The sequence below is a fragment of the Enoplosus armatus genome, chromosome 11 (assembly GCF_043641665.1).
Source record: "Enoplosus armatus isolate fEnoArm2 chromosome 11, fEnoArm2.hap1, whole genome shotgun sequence".
Taxonomy (NCBI): Eukaryota; Metazoa; Chordata; class Actinopteri; order Centrarchiformes; family Enoplosidae; genus Enoplosus; species Enoplosus armatus.
Window position 1 is genome coordinate 6,441,204 of NC_092190.1, and position 24,298 is coordinate 6,465,501.

The window sequence follows — 24,298 nt, forward strand, 5'->3', positions numbered from 1 at the left end:
TGGTGGTTGCTGGTGAAGCTTCCCTATACTGGCTGCCACACAGCAATACAGGTAAAATGTTTATTTTCTTTGTCCAATGAGTGTGACTTCAGGTTATTCCTTTCACTGAACCAGCATCTGCAACAGTTAGTGGTGTGCTACAGATGTCTTCCCTTTTCATACAGATTTTTGGGAAATTAATGACGTAAGATCAGTGAATTAAAGGATAAGGTTGATATATTTTTCTTGTCAACAAATTTCATTAAGACAAAAAAACAACAATCTACTAACAAGTATTTTGATTCCCACATACAAATTTAGAATAATGGCACTTATCCTTTTAAATTAATGACAGTTGTGAGCGTATTTCAATGTCTAATAAACGTAATTATAAATAAAAGTGAATTTTGTGCATAAGAGACTCATTCGGTATCCTGTTTGTATTGGACCTTGTGTTGCTATAGCCTACTTTAATGCTACAACATTCAATTCAGACTTCTTGGCAGTGTTACTAGAAATGTTACAGCTGTAGCTCTGCCCTGCTGAGATTGGCCTCATGACGTATTTATGTAAAAGTGACTCTGGCACTTATTCAGACATGAGGGTGACATGTGAAAATACCAGCACATTGATGTAACAAGGTGCATGTCTGAAAGGGGCTCATGTTTTAGGCCAAGTCACTTCATTTGGAACTGGAGGTCTGCTGCTCTTAATCGGTCATGTTCAAGTAACTTTTTTTTTTACGAGCCAATAAACTGACCACAATAAACAGTTTTTGCTCGAAGTAGATGCAGTTATGACTATAATACTTCTTTTGATGACTCCTACAATTAATGACAATTTTGTCTATTCCTAGACTGGAGATGGAATTGATTTCCGCCCGTTGAAACTGCATTACTTCGACCGTCTTCTGCAGGAGAACATGACAGGCATGGCCGTCTGTGAGAGTCCAGTAATGTCGGCGCGAGCAGCGTCACCACTGGTGACTTGTAGAACAACACATGTCACTGTGACGCTGCCTCGTGAAACTAAACTGAAGAAGGTGAAAGAGCTTGGTAAGGAGTGTTGGAGCCATTTCTGTTTTGCATTCTTGAACTATTATTTTGCTGAATTAGTTATTTTTATGCATCCTAATATCAGTTGATGTTAAATATTAATTTATATGGGGTTGGTGGTCAGGGTGAGAGCTAATTTAGGGGAGAGCAACAGGTGTCCCTGCATAGCAGAAGGGCAAACAGTTTTTGACTGTGAAATTCTTGTTTCTGACATTATAAATACATGCACATACTGCTCCTGCATGAGCATGCACAAAACCGCTTTTTCTTCTATCAGTAACAAAAACATTAAAGGTATTTCACGCTTATTTGAGGGTTTAAACGGCACAGGTGACTTAAACATTACATGACAATTTTAGGAGCGGAGAAGCTCGAGGGGAAGTAGGGGTGGTAAACCCAATAGTTAAGGTGAAAGCTGTCTGAGAGTTTGCTTTTTTGGCAGATTTTTTCTCTAACAAAGAATACTCGGTGAGACAGTGGAAGACCCCCAGTACATTATTTGTGGAGATATCAAAGTTACCTGACAGGGTAAGTCGAGCGCAAAACATGTTACAACACACTGTTAAATCATTTTAATGAGAAAACTGACATGAAGAATGTTCACAGGATTCTGGCTTTGAACTGGTTTATGTTGACACTACTGGGAAACTGTGCACGATGCTGGCAGCTTGCTCCCCGATGTTGCCAAAAAAAGTTGTGAGGCATCATGTCAGGAGATCTCTGGAGGAACCGGATTTATTTGACCTGTGGGGCTTTGATGATATTCCTCCTGGACCATTCGATCCGCAAACAACACAGACAACGGCCAGCTCAGTAACTGATACAAACACAGACACAACAGAGGAAACGGTTTATGATGAAGGAATTTATGAGTTGTGGGGAATTGAAGAAATTCCTGAAGGGCCATACACTGGAATAGACGTAGAGATTCCAGGGTCTACTGTTTCCACAACAACGCTGGCCTCCACTGCTACTCCAGCCACAATGACCACTGCTACGACGACCACCACCACTACGCCTGCCACAACAACGACCACCACCACTACGCCTACCATAACAACGACCACCACCGCTACACCTGCCACAACAACAACCACCGCTGCGCCTGCCACTACAACGACGACCACCACCGCTACACCTGCCACAACAACGACCACCACCACTACGCCTGACACAACAACAACAACCACCGTGGCGCCTGCCACGACAACAACGACCACCACCACATCCGGTGCCACAACAACAACGACCACCACCACCCCCGGTGCCACGACACCAACCACCGCTGCACCTGTCACAACGCCGACCACCACCTCCGTACCTGTCGCGACGACCACCACCGCTTCGACAACCACAACCACCACTACCGCTGCTCCTGCCACGACAATCACCACCACTGCATCTGCCACAGTGACCACCACCACAGCTACTCAGCCTGTCACGACGACCACAATGTCCTCAACAACGACGACGACGACCACTGCTGTACCTGCCACGACTACCACAACACCCTCCACAACAACGGCCACCACTGCTGCTCCTTCCACAACAACAACCACCACCACTACGCCTGCCACAACAACACCAATAACCACCGCTGCGCCTGCCACGACAACGACGACCACCACCACACCCGGTGCCACGACACCAACCACCGCTGCACCTGTCACAACGCCGACCACCACCTCCGTACCTGTTGCGACGACCACCACCGGTTCAACAACCACAACCACCACTACCGCTGCGCCTGCCACGACAATCACCACCACTGCTGCCACGGCGACCACCACCACCACTGCACCTGCCACGGTGACCACCACCACAGCTACTCAGCCTGTCACGACGACCACAATGTCCTCAACAACGACGACGACCACTGCCGCACCTGCCACGACTACCACAACACCCTCCACAGCAACGGCCACCACTGCTGCTCCTGCCACGACAACGCCCTCCACAACAACGGCCACCACTGCTGCTCCTGCCACAACAATGGCCACCACTGCTGCTCCTGCCACAACATCGTCCACCTCTGCTGCTCCTGCCACGACTATGTCCTCAACAACAACTGCCTCCACCACCACGACCAATGGCGCCTCCACCACAGCCAGCACTGGCTCGACGGCCACGAGCGCTGTCTCCCCCACTACCACCATGAGTGCCAGTGCCTCCACCACCATGAGTGCCAGTGCCTCCACCACCATGACTATTGCCAGCTCGACGACCACCAGCGGCGCCTCCTCCACGACCAGCGGCGCCTCTGCTGCTCCTGCAACGACTATGTCCTCAACAACAACTGCCTCCACAACCACCAGCAGGGCTTCCCCCACGACCAGCGGCGCCTCCTCCACCACGACTAGCGCTAGCTCGAAAATCACCAGCGGCGCCTCCACGACCAGTGGTGCCTCTGCTGCTCCTGCCACGACTTTGTTCTCAACAACAATTGCCTCCACAACCCGACGTGCCTCCACCACAGCCAGTACTGGCTCGACAACCACCAACGCCGTCTCCCCCACCACCACAACGAGTGCCAGTGCCTCCACCACCATGACTATTGCCAGCTCGAGGACCACCAGCGGCGCCTCCTCCACGACCAATAGCGCCTCCACCACCACGACTAGTGCTAGCTCGACAAAAACCAGCCGCGCCTTCTCCACGACCAGCGGCACCTCTGCTGCTCCTGCAACGACTATGTCCTCAACAACAGCTGCTTCAACCACAGCCAGCACTGGCTCGGCGGCCACGAGCGCCGGCTCGACAACCACCAATGTCGTCTCCCCCACCACAACCATGAGTGCCAGTGCCTCCACCACCATGACTATAGCCAGCTCGACGACCACCAGCGGCGCCTCTGCTGCTCCTGCAACGACTATGTCCTCAACAACAACTGCCTCCACAACCACCAGCAGCGCCTCCTCCACGACCAGCGGCGCCTCCACCACCACGACCAGTGGCGCCTCCACCACCACGACTAGCGCTAGCTCGACAACCACCAGCGGCGCCTCCTCCACGACCAGCAGCGCTTCCTCCACCACGGCGTAGAGGAGGATTAATTAAATTAAGTATTGAATACATAATAGAATAAATAAATGTAATAATTGAGACATTTATTTCTATATTTTAAATGTATCTACATTTACTATCACTGTTTCTTCATGAATTTCATGTTACTGTTTTTGTGGCTATATTTTAATAAGGTTTGTGGTCCTCACTAATGGTCAGCCTGAGTGCTGCTTCAAAATTCTTGAAATACTGTTTAGAATGTTGCTGTGAATCTGTCTTTCCTCTAACAAAGATTGGAAAATGCACTTCCATTCACAAATTTTGCGCTTCATTAACAAATTGTGTCTTGTGAAAATATGAAATCTAAATGGGTAAAATAATCAATAAATTGGCCCAGAATCTAAAAGTGAACTAATTAAACCATTGACTGTATTTTCAGTGTTTCAACAGCGTAATCTTTCGCTTCCATCATTGAATGGTCCTTGCTGAAATGAACTGTGGGATTCGTAGGTAAATTCTCACTGTATGCTTTTACGCTCTAAAACAGGTTTTCATATTTTGTACTGATGATTCAACCAGGTGAATTTCATGCCGATCCAAACCATAGAAGTGCTGCAACTGTGAGTCATTGGTCCATGGGCAAAATTAAAACTTTTACTTAAGGAAACAGGCCCTTGAAGTAGCTCCTCCCACTTTGTAACTCTATAGAGCGCTGCAGGGATGATATATTTTTGTAGGCCAACCTGGAGGTTAGCATTGCTCTGGTTCCCTCGACAAAAAGCCAATGGGATTTTGGGTTATTGCAGAAAATAAGCTCCGTGGCAAACAGAACTTTGATGCTTACACGTTTTGTTCAGCAAGATAGTCTTCACAAATGAACACCACTTTTATGATTTTTGAAGTGTAAATGCAATCGGCAAAAGTAAAAAGTTAATGTTGGGCTATAAATTAAGTACACCGCGGTTGCATTACTTCAACATCACCACCACTAAGCTTTTAAGAAAATATATAGATATACAGAGAGATATAGAGTATAAATACGAGCCTGCAAATGCGGACTAGTGAGTAGATGAGTTTGTGTTTTCGGCATGGAGACCTTTTAATGTCCCCGACAACATCTATAGTCTCATTTAGCCACTTGTCAGCAAACGCCCCTTTTAAGACACATAAAACCTCTCTTAATCTCTTAAACTTGTGTTGACCACAGACCCGCTTTCAGGCATCTAACCAAAAAACCCTTCAAATTCCTCAGCAGTTCTCAGTACACTGGTAACAACCTTTAATAAGCTGATTAAAAATACAAAAACAATTTACAGAACATGAAAGGTGAAGAAATCACATAAGATATGAGCCTATAGAGAAAAAAGGAACAGGAGCAAGAACAAAATACATTTAAAAGAATATTAAAATAAGATATCTTGACAAATCAGTATACAGCTGTTTTTATCAGATTACAACTTAAATTTGTTATTCAAAAAACCCCACTAAATAATGATTAAATAAAACGTGTTTTTGTCAGGAGAAAAACCATTGTGCAATCGACCATCATGTATGTGCTTGATTATGAGGATATCCTGTATTCTGTACTATACTGTACTTGCTCCACTTTAAAACAACTTGATGCAGTTTACTGCTGTGTCCTACGTTTCATTACAGGAGATAAATATTGTACTCCTCAGTAAAACTTAATTTTGACCATCTGTAGAGATGTGTGATTGTTTCTGAAGCAGTTTGTAGCTCGTATGCACCTGGCTGTGTTTTCTTGTGTTCTATTTCTCCTGCTTATCATAACTATAATAAAAAAACTACTTGAAACCGCATATTTGGAACAGAGTATTTTAAAGACTTTTTTGTACATTGATTTGAATCTTTTTCTTCTGCCTAGTTTGCTCAGCTCATCAAATCAAATGAAGTGCTTTAAAGTACATAACATACATCAATAAATAAATGTAGGTTTTTGGAAATGAAGGAATAAAAGATATTTCCCATTTGTTTGTATGTATTACATGCATATATATTTATTAATACATTTATTTGTTTCATGTTTTATTTAAAATTTTAAAATGTGTATTTACTTGCTTCTGCATTTCAGCATTTATGTATTTGTTGATCAATAGGTCATTTTGCCTCCTCCACACTGTTTCTTGTCAGCTCTGTTTTCTTGAGTCCTGTCTCCACTACAGAAGGAGCAGCGCCCTCTGCTGACGAAAGCGGACAAGAAAATGCTTACAGCACCTGGTATTCCCAGGCGGTCTCCCATCCAAGTACTAACCAGGCCCGACCCTGCTTAGCTTCCGAGATCAGACGAGATCGGGCGTGTTCAGAGTGGTATGGCCGTAAGCAAACGCAACTGATGCATTCAGGCTCTTTATAGATGCTAAAACATCACCAATTGTTCTCAAAACTGTCGATTACAGCTAACAGTAATTATATTTTTCTTACAGTCAAACTAGAATTACCACCCCGTGGTTGTATGTCTCCAGAAATTGGAATTGAATAAAATGTATAAAGTGTATTTTTTTGGCTATGATTCCAGTGAATATACATTGAACTGATTAATGAAGGATTATCATAGATGTATTGGCTAAACAGGTACACATGTACTTCATTACTATGTAAAGAGTGATTCTTATACAAGATGGGGTGCTTTCTTCTTTCTTTTTCTCTCTCTCTATATATCTATGTTCTATATTTTTATCACATCAGTGAGTCACATCCTACAGTTGCACTGACATACAGTACTCCTTTATTATGATCCACATGGACACTGCAGGTTTTCAGTCAATCCCCCAACAGCACACCTTCCCACAGCCTGTGGACGTCCACGTGAAAACGCACCTGTTCTGCTTTTGCATCTAATTATCCAGATTTAATGGCGCAGCTGTGTGTCGCTCCGGTTTCTCAGTCGTCATCTTTGGTCTCGTCTGGCGGCAGAGAGAAGCCGAGAGGACCGGAGCCATGGCATCCGCACTGATGGCTTGGGTTTGTATCGGTTTAACACTAGCCCAGCTCAACAACGCAGAAAGCCACCGGTACGCACACGGACATTTGGCCGGCCAGGAGGAGGTTTCTGACGGCAACGAGCAGCGGTTCGAGGCGGCTCCAGAAGACTGGACCGACCGAAGTTTCCCAGCGCCGGTCTGGAATTTCCTCCAAGGTGAAAACCTGCTGCCCACCTGTGTTTTCTTTGTCTAACTGATCCTAAACAAATTAGCATTGAAACTTTATTAATGTTCGAAAAATAGGCAATGGTGGTTGGTAAATGAAAACAAACATGTAGGCTAATGTGCTTTTCATATTAGCCTTCATAGTCCAATTTTCCCACATTTTAAACTGGCCCGTAGTCTTCTTTTTAATGTATTCATTTGAAGATTGAAGGTTTACGTTCACTCCACTCTTCAGGCCAGGCCTCAATGCAGACTTTGAGTTTTCTCTTTGGATTAAAAATTTAAATCAATCTTGCATTTTAAGTTTTTCATTTCTGCATTTAGGCGTTTCTGTTTTCAATTTAGAGACTGTCTCCATAAATGTTTCATTTTCTCTTTTCTTAATTTTTTTTTTTTTTTTTTTAAATTTAGTCTCTTCTCCTCTTAGTCTCATATCTCCAGATACTTGCCTGCCTGTCTTTCAAAACCACTGAATGGGTTAATGAACATCCATTTGGCAGGTGGATCATTTGAATCAATCATCTTGGCTTAATACACAAAAACCAACACAAATTAAGTCATTAAAAAAAATATAAAACCAGACTTGACAGGACAAAGTAATACAGCAGCTGTAGTATCACAGGGCAGAATAAAAACAAACAAACCCCAATGTACTTAACAACTGAATCATCTTTATTCTCAGTAGCTGTGAATTGCCTCAGGTCATTAGATGTGTTTCATGTTAATTTCCCCATGACAAGTTGGAAAAGCTTCATCAGTGGATAAACGTGATAACACTTCATTTACAGAAGTCCCAGGTTTGCTCAGTTCAACATTTTGAGAAACAGACGAATTTGCGTTCCTGTCATGAGTTGACTGAGAAGATTTGATAGTACTGTCGTGTGTAGGCTAAATATGAAGCTGCAGCCGGCCGACTTGGCTTGGCACAAGAACAGCACGGCAACTGTAGAGGCTCCAGGAAGTTATTGGTCCTGACCAAGAAACAAGAGGTGCAATGTCTTGGTGAGCTTCGGAGGTGCCAATATGCAGATTTTTAGTTATTTAGTTAAGGAAGTTAGTTGTTTCCAGTTTTTGTGCTAAGCTGACAGTCTTCTGGCTGTAGCTTCATATTTAGCTACAGGCATGAGAGCGGTGTTGATCTTTCCTTTCAACCTCTGACATCATTTACCATTTTGAAACTTTTCTTTCTCATTCCAGGGAGTGGACAAAGTCCAGAGACATCGGATTTCAACCAGCCACAGTATTGCTGCAGTAATGGAACACTTTCCCTGCGCTTTTCACTCATCAGATACACAAATCTGCGTCTGGAAGGTGCATTTGATTCGTCCACCTACAGTATGTTTTTGTCTTTTTAGAAAATGGAATGACAGCTGTTGTCAAATCTTTTTCCACAGATGGGGCGCGGTTGTTGTCACTGCCTGACAGGTGTCGCAGTTCAGTTCATATTTATAGGTGGTGGTTGCTGGTGAAGCTTCCCTATACTGGCTGCCACACAGCAATACAGGTAAAATGTTTATTTTCTTTGTCCAAATTAATAACTTGGCTACTAATTATCACGAATGCTATGGGAATGGTGAAGCCTTAAAGGATAAGGGTGATATTCTATATTTTTCTTGTCAACAAATCTCATAAAAAGACAATGAATCTACTAACAAGTATCATCTTAATCGGTCATGTTTAAGTAACTTTTTTTACGAGCCAATAAACTGACCACCGTGAACAGTTTTTTCTCGAAGTAAATGCAGTTATGACTATAATGCTGCTTTTGATGACTACTACTATTAATGACACTTTTGTCTATTCCTAGACTGGAGATGGAATTGATTTCCGCCCGTTGAAACTGCATTACTTCGACCGTCTTCTGCAGGAGAACATGACAGGCATGGCCGTCTGTGAGAATCCAGTAATGTTGCCGCGAGCAGCGTCACCACTGGTGACTTGTAGAACAACACATGTCACTGTGACGCTGCCTCGTGAAACTAAACTGAGGAAGGTGAAAGAGCTTGGTAAGGAGTGTTGGAGCGTTTCTGTTTTGCATTCTTGAAGCATTATTTTGCTGAATTAGTTATTTTTATGAATCCTGATATTATCAGTTGATGTTAAATATTCTATATTATATATATACATATATATATATTTATTTATTTTATCAAACACTACCAGTAGACAAGGGTTGATGATATTATTGTTCCCTCCAGAAAATTCTGCCCCCCCCCCAGTTGTAATGAGATCTGCACCATTGGTCGGCTGTACTAAACTGCCCACAACAGGAAGCATGATGCAGAAACCCAACTTTATCAATAATTAATATAAAAGGTGGACTAATCAACTGGTAAACAGGCAGTCCGACACATAGCCTTGATACATTACTGCCTTCATAAAGTTATAATGGTTAATGTTCTACAAAGGTCTCGTTTTGGCATGTGTGTGTAAAAAGTATAGATTGTCTCCTATTTCATGTGTATTTGAGGGTTTAAATGGCACAGGTGACTTGAAAATGAAATGATGATTTTAGGAGCTGGGAATCTAGAAGGGCAGTTGGGATAGTGAACCCATAGTAAGGGTGGAAGCTGTTGTATGAACATCACCCAGTCAAACCCAAGTCAAAATTATCAATGCAGGTTCAGTAGGCTAAGTAGAAGGGCAGATTTTCTGTGAAAAATTGATGTCCTACAGAAAATCTGATTTAGCTTTTTATTGCTTGAACCACAATCCTGAACTTGCTTTTTTTGGCAGATTTCTTCTCTAACGAAGGATACTCGGTGAGACAGTGGAGGACCCCCAGTACATTATTTGTGGAGATATCAAAGTTACCTGACAGGGTAAGTCAAGTGCAAAACATGTTACAACACACTGTTAAGTCATTTTAATGAGAAAACTAACATGAAGAATGTTCACAGGATTCTGGCTTTGAACTGGTTTATGTTGACACTACTGGGAAACTGTGCACGATGCTGGCAGCTTGCTCCCCGATGTTGCCAAAAAAAGTTGTGAGGCATCATGTCAGGAGATCTCTGGAGGAACCAGATTTATTTGACCTGTGGGGCTTTGATGATATTCCTCCTGGACCATTCGATCCGCAAACAACACAGACAACGGCCAGCTCAGTAACTGATACAAACACAGACACAACAGAGGAAACGGTTTATGATGAAGGAATTTATGAGTTGTGGGGAATTGAAGAAATTCCTGAAGGTCCATACACTGGAATAGACGTAGAGATTCCAGGGTCTACTGTTTCCACGACAACGCTGGCCTCCACTGCTACTCCAGCCACAACGACCACTACTACGACGACCACCACCACTACGCCTGCCACAACAACGACCACCACCACTACGCCTGCCACAACAACAACAACCACCGCTGCGCCTGCCGCAACAACAACAACAACAACAACAACCACCGCTGTTCCTGCCACGACAACGACGACCACCACCACACCCGGTGCCACGACACCAACCACCGCTGCACCTGTCACAACGCCGACCACCACCTCCGTACCTGTCGCGACGACCACCACCGCTTCGACAACCACAACCACCACTACCGCTGCGCCTGCCACCACAACCACCACCACCACTGCACCTGCCATGGTGACCACCACCACAGCTACTGAGCCTGTCACGACGACCACAACGTCCTCAACAACAACGCCCACCACTTCTGCTCCTGCCATGACAACGCCCTCCGCAACAACGCCCACCACTGCTGCTCCTGCCACAACAACGCCCACCACTGCTGCTCTTGCCACGACAACGCCCACCACTGCTGCTCTTGCCACGACAACGCCCACCACTACTGCTCCTGCCACGACAACGCCCTCCACAACAACGCCCACCACTGCTGCTCCTGCCACAACAATGGCCACCACTGCTGCTCCTGCCACGACAACGCCCTCTACAACAACGCCCACCACTGCTGCTCCTGCCACGACAACGCCCTCCACAACAACGCCCACCACTGCTGCTCCTGCCACAACAATGGCCACCACTGCTGCTCCTGCCACAACAACACCCACCACTGCTGCTCCTGCCACGACAACGCCCTCCACGACAACGCCCACCACTGCTGCTCCTGCCACGACAACGCCCACCACTGCTGCTCCTGCCACGACAACGCCCTCCACGACAACGCCCACCACTGCCACGACAACGCCCTCCACGACAACGCCCACCACTGCTGCTCCTGCCACGACAACGCCCTCCACAACATCGACCACCACTGCTGCTCCTGCCATGACGATGTCCTCAACAACAACTGCCTCCACAACCCGACGTGCCTCTACCACAGCCAGCACTGGCTCGACGGCCACGAGCGCCGGCTCGACAACCACCTATGCCGTCTCCTCCACCACCACAATGAGTGCCAGCTTGACAACCACCAGCAGTGCCTCCACCACCACGAGTGGCAGCTCGACGACCACCAGCGGCGCCTCCACCACCACGACCAATAGCGCCTCCACCACCACGACTAGCGCTAGCTCAACAACTACCAGCGGCGCCTCCACCACCACGACCAGCGCGAGCTCGACAACCACCAGCGGCGCCTCCACCTCCACGACCAGTGGCACCTCCACCACCACGACTAGCGCTAGCTCGACAACCACCAGCGGCGCCTCCACCTCCACGACCAGCAGCGCTTCCTCCACCACGACGTAGAGGAGGATTAATTAAATGTTATAATTGAGACATTTATTTCTATATTTTAAATGTATCTACATTTACTATCACTGTTTCTTCATGAATTTCATGTTACTGTTTTTGTGGCTATATTTTAATAAGGTTTGTGGTCCTCACTAATGGTCAGCCTGAGTGCTGCTTCAAAACTCTTGAAATACTGCTTAGAATGTTGCTGTGAATCTGTCTTTCCTCTAACAAAGATTGGAAAATGCACTTCCATTCACAAATTTTGCGCTTCATTAACAAATTGTGTCTTGTGAAAATATGAAATCTAAATGGGTAAAATAATCAATGAATTGGCCCAGAATCTAAAAGTGAACTAATTAAACCATTGACTGTATTTTCAGTGTTTCAACAGCGTAATCTTTCGCTTCCATCATTGAATGGTCCTTGCTGAAATGAACTGTGGGATTCGTAGGTAAATTCTCACCGTATGCTTTTACGCTCTAAAACAGGTTTTCATATTTTGTACTGATGATTCAACCAGGTGAATTTCATGCCGATCCAAACCATAGAAGTGCTGCAACTGTGAGTCATTGGTCCATGGGCAAAATTAAAACTTTTACTTCAGGAAACAGGCCCTTGAAGTAGCTCCTCCCACTTTGTAACTCTATAGAGCGCTGCAGGGATGATATATTTTTGTAGGCCAACCTGGAGGTTAGCATTGCTCTGGTTCCCTCGACAAAAAGCCAATGGGATTTTGGGTTATTGCAGAAAATTAGCTCTGTGGCAAACGGAACTTTATGATACTTATTATTTATGATATGTTTTGTTCAGCAAGATAATCTTCACAAATAAACACCACTTTTATGATTTTTGAAGCGTAAATGCAATCGGCAGAAGTAAAAAGTTAATGTTGGGTCTTGACAAATCAGTATACAGCTGTTTTTATCAGATTACAACTTAAATTTGTTATCCAAAAAAACCCACTAAATAATGATTAAATGAAACGTGTTTTTGTCAGGAGAAAAACCATTGTGCAATCGACCATCATGTATGTGCTTGATTATGAGGATGTCCTGTATTCTGTACTATACTGTACTTGCTCCACTTTAAAACAACTTGCAGTTTACTACTGTGTCCTACGTTTCAGTACTGGAGATAAATATTGTACTCCTCAGTAAAACTTAATTTTGACCATTTGTAGAGATGTGTGATTGTTTCTGAAGCAGTTTGTAGCTCGTATTCACCTGGCTGTGTTTTCTTGTGTTCTATTTCTCCTGCTTATCATAACTATAAAAAAAAAAACTACTTGAAACCGCATATTTGGAACAGAGTATTTTAAAGACTTTTTTGTACATTGATTTGAATCTTTTGCTTCTGCCTAGTTTGCTCAGCTAATCAAATCAAATGAAGTGCTTTAAAGTACATAACATACATCAATAAATAAATGTAGGTTTTTGGAAATTGAGGAATAAAAGATATTTCCCATTTGTTTGTATATATTACATGCATATAGATTTATTAATACATTATTTGTTTCATGTTTTATTTATTAAAATGTGTATTTACTTGCTTCTGCATTTATGTATTTGTTGATCAATAGGTTATTTTGAATCCTCCACACTGTTTCTTGTCAGCTCTGTTTTCTTGAGTCCTGTCTCCACTACAGAAGGAGCAGCGCCCTCTGCTGATGAAAGCGGACAAGAAAATGCTTACAGCACCTGGTATTCCCAGGCGGTCTCCCATCCAAGTACTAACCAGGCCCGACCCTGCTTAGCTTCCGAGATCGGGCGTGTTCAGAGTGGTATGGCCGTAGACAAAATCTGCAGTTGCACACAGGCTATTTATAGATGCTAAAACATCACCAACATTTCTTTTAATACAGTGTAAAAATGCTCTGTTGCATGTCAAAGCCATGTATTCAAAATCTTAAGTAAAAGTACATAAGTAAATACACTTAAAGTACTCATTATGCAGAATGACCCATTTCAGAATAACATATATATATATAATATTGCTGGATTATAATTGGTGATGTATTAATATGTAAGCATCACTGATGCTGCAGCTGGTAAAGGTGGAGCTAATGCAACTACTTTATATACTGTGGGGTAGCTTAATCCATATTACATCATCATTTATTAGTTGATTCATATTTTTATTTATAAACTGAAACTGAACTCTGCAAAGTAACTAGTAACTGATTTTGGCAAATAAATATTGTGGACTAAAAAATAAAACATTTTGAAGCATAAAGTAGAGTAAAATACAGTGGTTACTTTAGCAAATGTACATGGTTACATTCCACCACTGTAAAATAGGCTACATATTGCCTAATGACTAGAGCAGGAAATGTGTATCCATCGGCAACACTGCATCTTCACACCGCCTATTGAATGTGATCGCTGGAAATGAGAGCAATTAAAATAGAAGTACAATACAGAGCACAAAGTCCAGACTGCCAAAGAAAAGCATGTAGAATGTGTTCACTGGCTCTGTACTGTCCTGTCTCCACTACAGAAGGAGCAGCGCCCTCTGCTGATAAAAGCGGACAAGAAAATGCTTACGGCACCTGGTATTCCCAGGCGGTCTCCCATCCAAGTACTAACCAGGCCCGACCCTGCTTAGCTTCCGAGATCAGACGAGATCGGGCGTGTTCAGAGTGGTATGGCCGTAAGCAAACGCAACTGATGCATTCAGGCTCTTTATAGATGCTAAAACATCACCAATTGTTCTCAAAACTGTCGATTACAGCTAACAGTAATTATATTTTTCTTACAGTCAAACTAGAATTACCGCCCCGTGGTTGTATGTCTCCAGAAATTGGAAGGAATTGAATAAAATGTATAAAGTGTATTTTTTTGGCTATGATTCCAGTGAATATACATTGAACTGATTAATGAAGGATTATCATAGATGTATTGGCTAAACAGGTACACATGTACTTCATTACTATGTAAAGAGTGATTCTTATACAAGATGGGGTGCTTTCTTTTTTCCACCTGGCATTTTTAGATGCAAGGTCTCTCCATGATATGTAGATGAAACTCACTCTCAGGATCACGATTAGCTCAAATAAATTGTTTGCAGCCACATGATTCATTGTGGCGTCCCAGTCAACATGTGTGTGACACCTGGAATCGCCCAATTCATTCTTAAATGACCCCCATCTGGATAAGTATTCGACTTCAGTAAACATGAACTTTTATCATACACTGACTGTGTTTGTGTAGTGCTGTTGGGTTCAAGCTGAGCTGTTACAGTACAATCTTGCCAAATCAAATCAAGTGGGTATTTTTCTTTAGTTAGTGTCTTTAGTAGAATTCCCTTTTGAGAAGAAAAAGCTTACAGCACCACCTGGTATTCCCAGGCCGTCTCACATTAAATAACCAAATGACAAGCTCAGGGTGGTAAACCCTAAAGCAGTCATAACAAATGTCCACTGTCTCTGTATAGATGACGTAACACGATGGATAATGCCACCAACCGTTCTGTGTGGGTGAGGTCTCTTTTTTTCTCTCTCTCTATATATCTATGTTCTATATTTTTATCACATCAGTGAGTCACATCCTACAGTTGCACTGACATACAGTACTCCTTTATTATGATCCACATGGACACTGCAGGTTTTCAGTCAATCCCCCAACAGCACACCTTCCCACAGCCTGTGGACGTCCACGTGAAAACGCACCTGTTCTGCTTTTGCATCTAATTATCCAGATTTAATGGCGCAGCTGTGTGTCGCTCCGGTTTCTCAGTCGTCATCTTTGGTCTCGTCTGGCGGCAGAGAGAAGCCGAGAGGACCGGAGCCATGGCATCCGCACTGATGGCTTGGGTTTGTATCGGTTTAACACTAGCCCAGCTCAACAACGCAGAAAGCCACCGGTACGCACACGGACATTTGGCCGGCCAGGAGGAGGTTTCTGACGGCAACGAGCAGCGGTTCGAGGCGGCTCCAGAAGACTGGACCGACCGAAGTTTCCCAGCGCCGGTCTGGAATTTCCTCCGAGGTGAAAACCTGCTGCCCACCTGTGTTTTCTTTGTCTAACTGATCCTAAACAAAGAAGCATTGAAACTTTATTAATGTTCGAAAAATAGGCAATGGTGGTTGGTAAATGAAAACAAACATGTAGGCTAATGTGCTTTTCATATTAGCCTTCATAGTCCAATTTTCCCACATTTTAAACTGGCCCGTAGTCTTCTTTTTAATGTATTCATTTGAAGATTGAAGGTTTACGTTCACTCCACTCTTCAGGCCAGGCCTCAATGCAGACTTTGAGTTTTCTCTTTGGATTAAAAATTTAAATCAATCTTGCATTTTAAGTTTTTCATTTCTGCATTTAGGCTTTTCTGTTTTCAATTTAGAGACTGGCTCCATAAATGTTTAATTTTCTCTTTTTTTAATTTTTAATTTTTTTTTTTTAATTTAGTCTCTTCTCCTCTTAGTCTCATATCTCCAGATACTTGCCTGCCTGTCTTTCAAAACCACTGAATGGGTTAATGAACATCCATTTGGCAGGTGGATCATTTGAATCAATCATCTTGGCTTAATACACAAAAACCAACACAAATTAAGTCATTAAAAAAAATATAAAACCAAACTTGACAGGAGAAAGTAATACAGCAGCTGTAGTATCACACGGCAGAATAAAAACAAACAAACCCCAATGTACTTAACAACTGAATCATCTTTATTCTCAGTAGCTGTGAATTGCCTCAGGTCATTAGATGTGTTTCATGTTAATTTCCCCATGACAAGTTGGAAAAGCTTCATCAGTGGATAAACGTGATAACACTTCATTTACAGAAGTCCCAGGTTTGCTCAGTTCAACATTTTGAGAAACAGACGAATTTGCGTTCCTGTCATGAGTTGACTGAGAAGATTTGATAGTACTGTCGTGTGTAGGCTAAATATGAAGCTGCAGCCGGCCGACTTGGCTTGGCACAAGAACAGCACGGCAACTATAGAGGCTCCAGGAAGTTATTGGTCCTGACCAAGAAACAAGAGGTGCAATGTCTTGGTGAGCTTCGGAGGTGCCAATATGCAGATTTTCTTACCTTTTGGATAGCGCTAAGTTAGTTGTTTCCAGTTTTTGTGCTAAGCTGACAGTCTTCTGGCTGTAGCTTCATATTTAGCTACAGGCATGAGAGCGGTGTTGATCTTTCCTTTCAACCTCTGACATTTACCATTTTGAAACTTTTCTTTCTCATTCCAGGGAGTGGACAAAGTCCAGAGACATCGGATTTCAACCAGCCACAGTATTGCTGCAGTAATGGAACACTTTCCCTGCGCTTTTCACTCATCAGATACACAAATCTGCGTCTGGAAGGTGCATTTGATTCGTCCACCTACAGTATGGTTTTGTCTTTTTAGAAAATGGAATTACAGCTGTTGTCAAATCTTTTTCCACAGATGGGGCGCGGTTGTTGTCACTGCCTGACAGGTGTCGCAGTTCAGTTCATATTTATAGGTGGTGGTTGCTGGTGAAGCTTCCCTATACTGGCTGCCACACAGCAATACAGGTAAAATGTTTATTTTCTTTGTCCAAATTAATAACTTGGCTACTAATTATCACGAATGCTATGGGAATGGTGAAGCCTTAAAGGATAAGGGTGATATTCTATATTTTTCTTGTCAACAAATCTCATAAAAAGACAATGAATCTACTAACAAGTATCATCTATGTATCCAAAGTCAGATTTATCTTCTTCCTCTGTGCCAAAGAGCTCCACTGTTGTCCAAAAACTATTAAAAACACACAATCCCACACACACCATCCTGCTGCCGGATATACTCACTAGAGCTGAAAGTAACCCCCAAGAAAAGCAACATTTTATTTAAAACCGTAAACTAAATATTTCTCAATTGCTTTTAAAAGATTGCTGCATGAGTCAATGGACTTCGAGCTGAGATCCACAGGCAAAATTAGACTGATCTGACATGAAATGGATCTCAAAAACTTAAGTTGGCTTCGTTAGTGTTTCAATGTTTAATTAAATTATAAATGAAAGTGAATTTTGTGCATATGGGATGCATTCAATATCTATGTATTGAACTTTGTGCTGCTATAGCCTTTATGTTGATGCAGTGACATTCAATTCAGACTTGTTGGAAATGTTACAGTAGCTCTGCCCTGCTGAGATTGGCCTCATGACGTATTTATGTAAAAGTGACTCTGGCACTTATTCAGACATGAGGGTGACGTGAAAATACAAGCGCATTGATGTAACAAGGTGCATGTCTGAAAGGGGCTCATGTTTTAGGCCAAGTCACTTCATTTGGAACTGGAGGTCTGCTGCTCTTAATCGGTCATGTTCAAGTAACTTTTTTTTTTACGAGCCAATAAACTGACCACAATAAACAGTTTTTGCTCGAAGTAAATGTAGTTATGACTATAATGCTGCTTTTGATGACTCCTACAATTAATGACAATTTTGTCTATTCCTAGACTGGAGATGGAATTGATTTCCGCCCGTTGAAACTGCATTACTTCGACCGTCTTCTGCAGGAGAACATGACAGGCATGGCCGTCTGTGAGAATCCAGTAATGTCGGCGCGAGCAGCGTCACCACTGGTGACTTGTAGAACAACACATGTCACTGTGACGCTGCCTCGTGAAACTAAACTGAGGAAGGTGAAAGAGCTTGGTAAGGAGTGTTGGAGACATTTCTGTTTTGCATTCTTGAACTATTATTTTGCTGAATTAGTTATTTTTATTCATCCTAATATCAGTTGACGGTAAATATTCATTTTTGTTTGAGCTGGTCCCATTTATTTATTTTTTTGTATATATATCATTTTTTTTTATCAAACACTAACAGTAGACAAGGGTTGGTGTGTTGGTTGGTGATAGTATTATTCCCTCCAGAAAATTCTGCCCCCCCCCCCCAGTTGTAATGAGATCTGCACCATTGGTCGGCTGTACTAAACTGCCCACAACAGGAAGCATGATGCAGAAACCCAACTTTATCAATAATTAATATACAGTAAAAGGTGGATTAATCAACTGGTAAACAGGCAGTCAGACACATAGCCCTGATGCATTACTGCCTTCATAAAGTTATAATGGTTAATGTTCTACAAAGGTCTCGTTTTGGCATGTGTGTGTAAAAAGTATAGATTGTCTATTTCATGTGTATTTGAGGGTTTAAATGGCACAGGTGACTTGAAAATGAAATGATGATTTTAGGAGCTGGGAATCTAGAAGGGCAGTTGGGATAGTGAACCCCATAGTAAGGGTGGAAGCTGTTGTATGAACATCACCCAGTCAAACCCAAGTCAAAATTATCAATGCAGGTTCAGTAGAAAGGCAGATTTTCTGTGAAAAATTGATGTCGTACAGAAAATCTGATTTAGCTTTTTATTGCTTGAACCACAATCCTGAACTTGCTTTTTTTGGCAGATTTCTTCTCTAACGAAGGATACTCGGTGAGACAGTGGAGGACCCCCAGTACATTATTTGTGGAGATATCAAAGTTACCTGACAGGGTAAGTCAAGTGCAAAACATGTTACAACACACTGTTAAGTCATTTTAATGAGAAAACTAACATGAAGACTGTTCACAGGATTCTGGCTTTGAACTGGTTTATGTTGACACTACTGGGAAACTGTGCACGATGCTGGCAGCTTGCTCCCCGATGTTGCCAAAAAAAGTTGTGAGGCATCATGTCAGGAGATCTCTGGAGGAACCAGATTTATTTGACCTGTGGGGCTTTGATGATATTCCTCCTGGACCATTCGATCCGCAAACAACACAGACAACGGCCAGCTCAGTAACTGATACAAACACAGACACAACAGAGGAAACGGTTTATGATGAAGGAATTTATGAGTTGTGGGGAATTGAAGAAATTCCTGAAGGGCCATACACTGGAATAGACGTAGAGATTCCAGGGTCTGTTTCCACGACAACGGCGGCCTCCACTGCTACTCCAGCCACAACGACCACTGCTACCACTGCTGTGCCAGCCACGACAACCACCACCACTACCGCCACGACAACAGCTACCACCGCATCTTCAGCCACTACAACGCCCCCTACAACAACGGCCACCACTGCATCTTCAGCCACTACAACAGCCACCACTGCATCTTCAGCCACTACAACGCCCCCTACAACAACGGCCACCACTGCATCTTCAGCCACTACAACAACAGCCACTACAACAACAGCCACCACTGCATCTTCAGCCACTACAACAACAGCCACTACAACAACAGCCACCACTGCATCTTCAGCCACTACAACGCCCCCTACAACAACGGCCACCACTGCATCTTCAGCCACTACAACAACAGCCACCACTGCATCTTCAGCCACTACAACAACAGCCACCACTGCATCTTCAGCCACTACAACAACAGCCACCACTGCATCTTCAGCCACTACAACAACAGCCACTACAACAACAGCCACCACTGCATCTTCAGCCACTACAACGCCCCCTACAACAACGGCCACCACTGCATCTTCAGCCACTACAACAACAGCCACCACTGCATCTTCAGCCACTACAACGCCCCCTACAACAACGGCCACCACTGCATCTTCAGCCACTACAACGGCCACCACTGCATCTTCAGCCACTACAACGCCCCCCACAACAGCTACCACTGCATCTTCAGCCACTACAACGCCCCCCACAACAGCTACCACTGCATCTTCAGCCACTACAACGCCCCCCACAACAGCTACCACAACAGCTACCACTGCATCTTCAGCCACTACAACGCCCCCCACAACACCTACCACTGCATCTTCAGCCACTACAACGCCCCCTACAACAGCCACCACTGTGTCTTCTGCTGCATCAACCACATCACCAACCTCCACTAGCAGTGCCTCCACCACGACAAGCGCAGCCTCCACAACCACCAGTGGCACCTCCCCCACCACGACAAGCGCAGCCTCCACAACCACCAGTGGCTCCTCCTCCACGACTAGCGCCAGCTCGACGACCACCAGCGGTGCCTCCACCACTACATAGAGGAGGATTAACAGTGTGCAGGTGAAGAATGGAAGACGAGAAATTACTTTTTAATCAATAAATGTATAAAATAAAGAAGTTATTGAATACCAAATAAAAATGCTGGTAATTGAGACATTTATTTCTTCATTTCTTAAATGTATTTCTGTGGCTGTATTTTAATTAGGTTTATGGTCTTAACACTGCTTCAAAATTCTCAATACTGCTCAGAATATTGCCAACATCTATGGAGAAATATACACAAAACGCATTGGTTCTGATGTACAGTTTGTGCCACTGGCTGGCGCAGTTGGAGGCTATATAGAATTTAAATGTTGGTTGTTGGACCTCTGTTAGTTCATGAAAATACCTTTGCAGATACAACCTGCTGCTGTATAACACGAAATGTTTTTTCCTCAACAGTTTGCATGTTGAAAGCTATGCATCACACACTACCTGATTAATTAAAGGCTAATAAAAACCCAACTTGCATAAAACTGCATGTTGGGTTTCTTTTAGTTTTGGCGCAACAGGATATTTGAAGTGAGATTTGAATCTTGTGCTTCTGCCTTGTTTGCCCAGCTAATAATAAAATGTGCTTTACATTAAGATTAACCTTAACATACATGAATAAATTTAAGTTGTAGATAAGTAGCAATTAAAGTGTTTATATACCATTCATGTATTATGTGTTTGTGTATACACCTTAATGTATTCCTGTCTTTTATTTATGTAGTCAAATATTGACTTTTGAATTATGACAGCATTTATTTATTTGTTGAGCAATCGCTCATTTGGCATACTCCATATTGTTTCTTGTCAGCTCTGTTTTCTTGAATCCTGTCTCCACTACAGAAGGAGCAGCGCCCTCTGCTGATGAAAGCGGACAAGAAAATGCTTACAGCACCTGGTATTCCCAGGCGGTCTCCCATCCAAGTACTAACCAGGCCCGACCCTGCTTAGCTTCCGAGATCAGACGAGATCGGGCGTGTTCAGAGTGGTATGGCCGTAAGCGAACATAACTGTTACATTCAGGTTCTTTATAGATGCTAAAACATCACCAACAGTCAGTGGTGGAAGGAACAGGATATTCACATCCTTTGGTAAAAGCAACCCTAACAATACAACACTCCATAACAAGTAAAAGTATTGCATTCACATAGTATTATGAGTTTATTTTCAGTCAATGCCACAACAGCGCACCTTCCGCACCTGTTCTGCTTTTGGATCTAATTATCCAGATTTAATGGCGCAGCTGTGTGTCGCTCCGGTTTCTCAGTCGTCATCTTTGGTCTCGTCTGGCGGCAGAGAGAAGCCGAGAGGACCGGAGCCATGGCGTCCGCACTGATGGCTTGGGTTTGTATTGGTATAACTAGACCAGCTCAACAACGCAGAAAGCCGCGGACATTTGGCCGGCCAGGATGAGCTTTATCACTGCAACCAGCAGCTGTTTGAGGCGGCTCCAGAAGACTGGACCGACCAAAGTTTCTCAGCGCCAGTTTGGAATTTCCTCCAAGGTGAAAACCTGCTGCTGATCGTCGTTACCCCTTTTTATTATTTAGCCTGAAATAAATAAAAACATTTATATTTGATCAAATAGCCGAAATCCCCACTTTTTTCCTTTTTATCTGAGATTGGAAATTTAGCCTACGTCATTTCATTATATGTTTTCAATATTAAACAAAACATGGGCTATAAAATATATGAACATAAATGAACTGATAAATTGTAAAATACCTACAAATGTAAGAAATGAGTAAAACCCCTAAAGTGAAATACTTTATTATTATTATTATTATTATTATTATTAACAGAATTTTTTATTCATTTCATTATAGAAATGTTTATCTGAAATACCTAAGTCTGCTTCTATTCCACAACAGCTTTTTTCTCAGTATGAAATATTAATTGTATGTCGTTTTTATTTCATAATGTCACAGGCTGTGTAGCCTACAAAGGCTACTGCCTGCTTTTTACGGTCATGATCCATTTTTACTAATATGGTTATTTTGTCAAAAATAATAATTAGTTGCAGCCCGAAAAGGTAATCACAGTGACACCCCATTTACACCTGGCGTTAACATGCAATTTGTATCTGGATATCTTATCTGGATAAAGACATGCTGTGTATATAGTTTCTTTGTATAGCACTTTTCAAAACAAAGACAAGACAAAGGGGTGTTACAAAATGATTAGAAGAAGTAAGTAGAAGAGTGAGATAATACATTTACCATTTCTTTTCATTTAAAGAGAAGTGGTTAAAAACAAAAGAGAAAGTTTTCCCTATTGGTTTCTGGGCAAAAGTATCCTGCATATCCATGTCCCCCAATAATTACCTGGCCTGACTTTCAAAACGAATTATTGGATTAATGAACGCCTCTTTGGCAGGTGGATCGTCTAAATCAAGTGTGGCTTCTGCAGAAATACAACACAAATTGTGTCGTGATTTGCTGGTGAAGCTTCCCTATACTGGCTGCCACACAGCAATACCGGTAAAATGTATATTTCTTTGTTTAAACTAATGAGTATTGTGGGTGATAATTGAAAGACTCCTTGTGTCTTTGAGTCTTTGCTGTCAGCTATGAGGCTACACTGCTGCTGGACATTTTCTTGGTTAAACTTCACCTGTTAAATTGGCTTCAAGGAAATGCTGAAGGACAAGATGGCTGTTAAATTGTAATTTCTCCCTGTGTATTATTCAGCTGAGTAGTAAAAAATATTTGACTCAAAAGGATTATTTCATCATTGAATATTATCTGAACTCCTGCTCATTATAATTTGATTAGCTACTGTATAAGGGAGGAGAGGAGGCTTGGCTTGCATAGCAAGATGCGTTGCTCTACATTAGTCTGGGTATATTGTAGAAAATGTCCCTTGTATCAAGATACTAATAGTATCTTACTTTTCATCTGTGAGCACACCTACTTTACATCTCAGACGAAAATGACTTTGCTTGCATTCAAGGGAAAATTCTGAATGCTTGCTGCTTTGCACAGTTTAGTTACGTTAACTGTAGAATATTCCACTTGGCTAAAGATATTCTGTGGATCTTGTTAAATGTCCATCTGAGATGTACTGTCTGAGCTAAATTCAGATGACATATGCTTAGTTATCATCCAAGCGGAATTGCATCCTCAATTAATATGAATAAGGTACATTTAATATTTTTTTAAATAAAATTCGAATATTTCTCTAGGATCAAGACACTAACAGTATTTGCCACATGTTTATCTCAGAATCTATATTGCTGCTCCACATGGAGCAGAGACTTTTTTTGCCAAATCTAACCATTTGCTATGAATGGTAATTTCTTAACATGTCTGTGACTGACCCATAAAGTGCAGTTATCATCAGAATGCTTCTTTTTTAATCCTCAGACTGGAGATGGAGATGGGTACCGTCCATTGATACTGCACTCCACTAATGACACCACAAGCAGCATCACCACTGTAGAAAAACACGTGTCACTGTGAAGCTGCCTCGTGAAACAAAACTGAGGAA

The 24,298-nt window shown here is 42.7% G+C and overlaps 3 non-coding genes and 1 pseudogene across 3 annotated transcripts; all 4 read right to left on the reverse strand.

Moving 5' to 3' along the window:
• Positions 1-6,260: 6,260 nt before the first annotated feature.
• On the reverse strand, positions 6,261-6,379 carry LOC139293357 (5S ribosomal RNA). Its single transcript, XR_011597971.1, has one exon. It is a non-coding gene; the product is annotated as a 5S ribosomal RNA (ribosomal RNA).
• A 7,159-nt stretch (positions 6,380-13,538) lies between these two features.
• On the reverse strand, positions 13,539-13,647 carry LOC139293690 (5S ribosomal RNA; annotated as a pseudogene).
• Positions 13,648-14,389: 742 nt separating this feature from the next.
• On the reverse strand, positions 14,390-14,508 carry LOC139293643 (5S ribosomal RNA). Its single transcript, XR_011598244.1, has one exon. It is a non-coding gene; the product is annotated as a 5S ribosomal RNA (ribosomal RNA).
• A 7,184-nt stretch (positions 14,509-21,692) lies between these two features.
• Positions 21,693-21,811, reverse strand: LOC139293368 (5S ribosomal RNA). The gene has a single exon (XR_011597982.1). It is a non-coding gene; the product is annotated as a 5S ribosomal RNA (ribosomal RNA).
• Between the last annotated feature and the right edge of the window lie 2,487 nt (positions 21,812-24,298).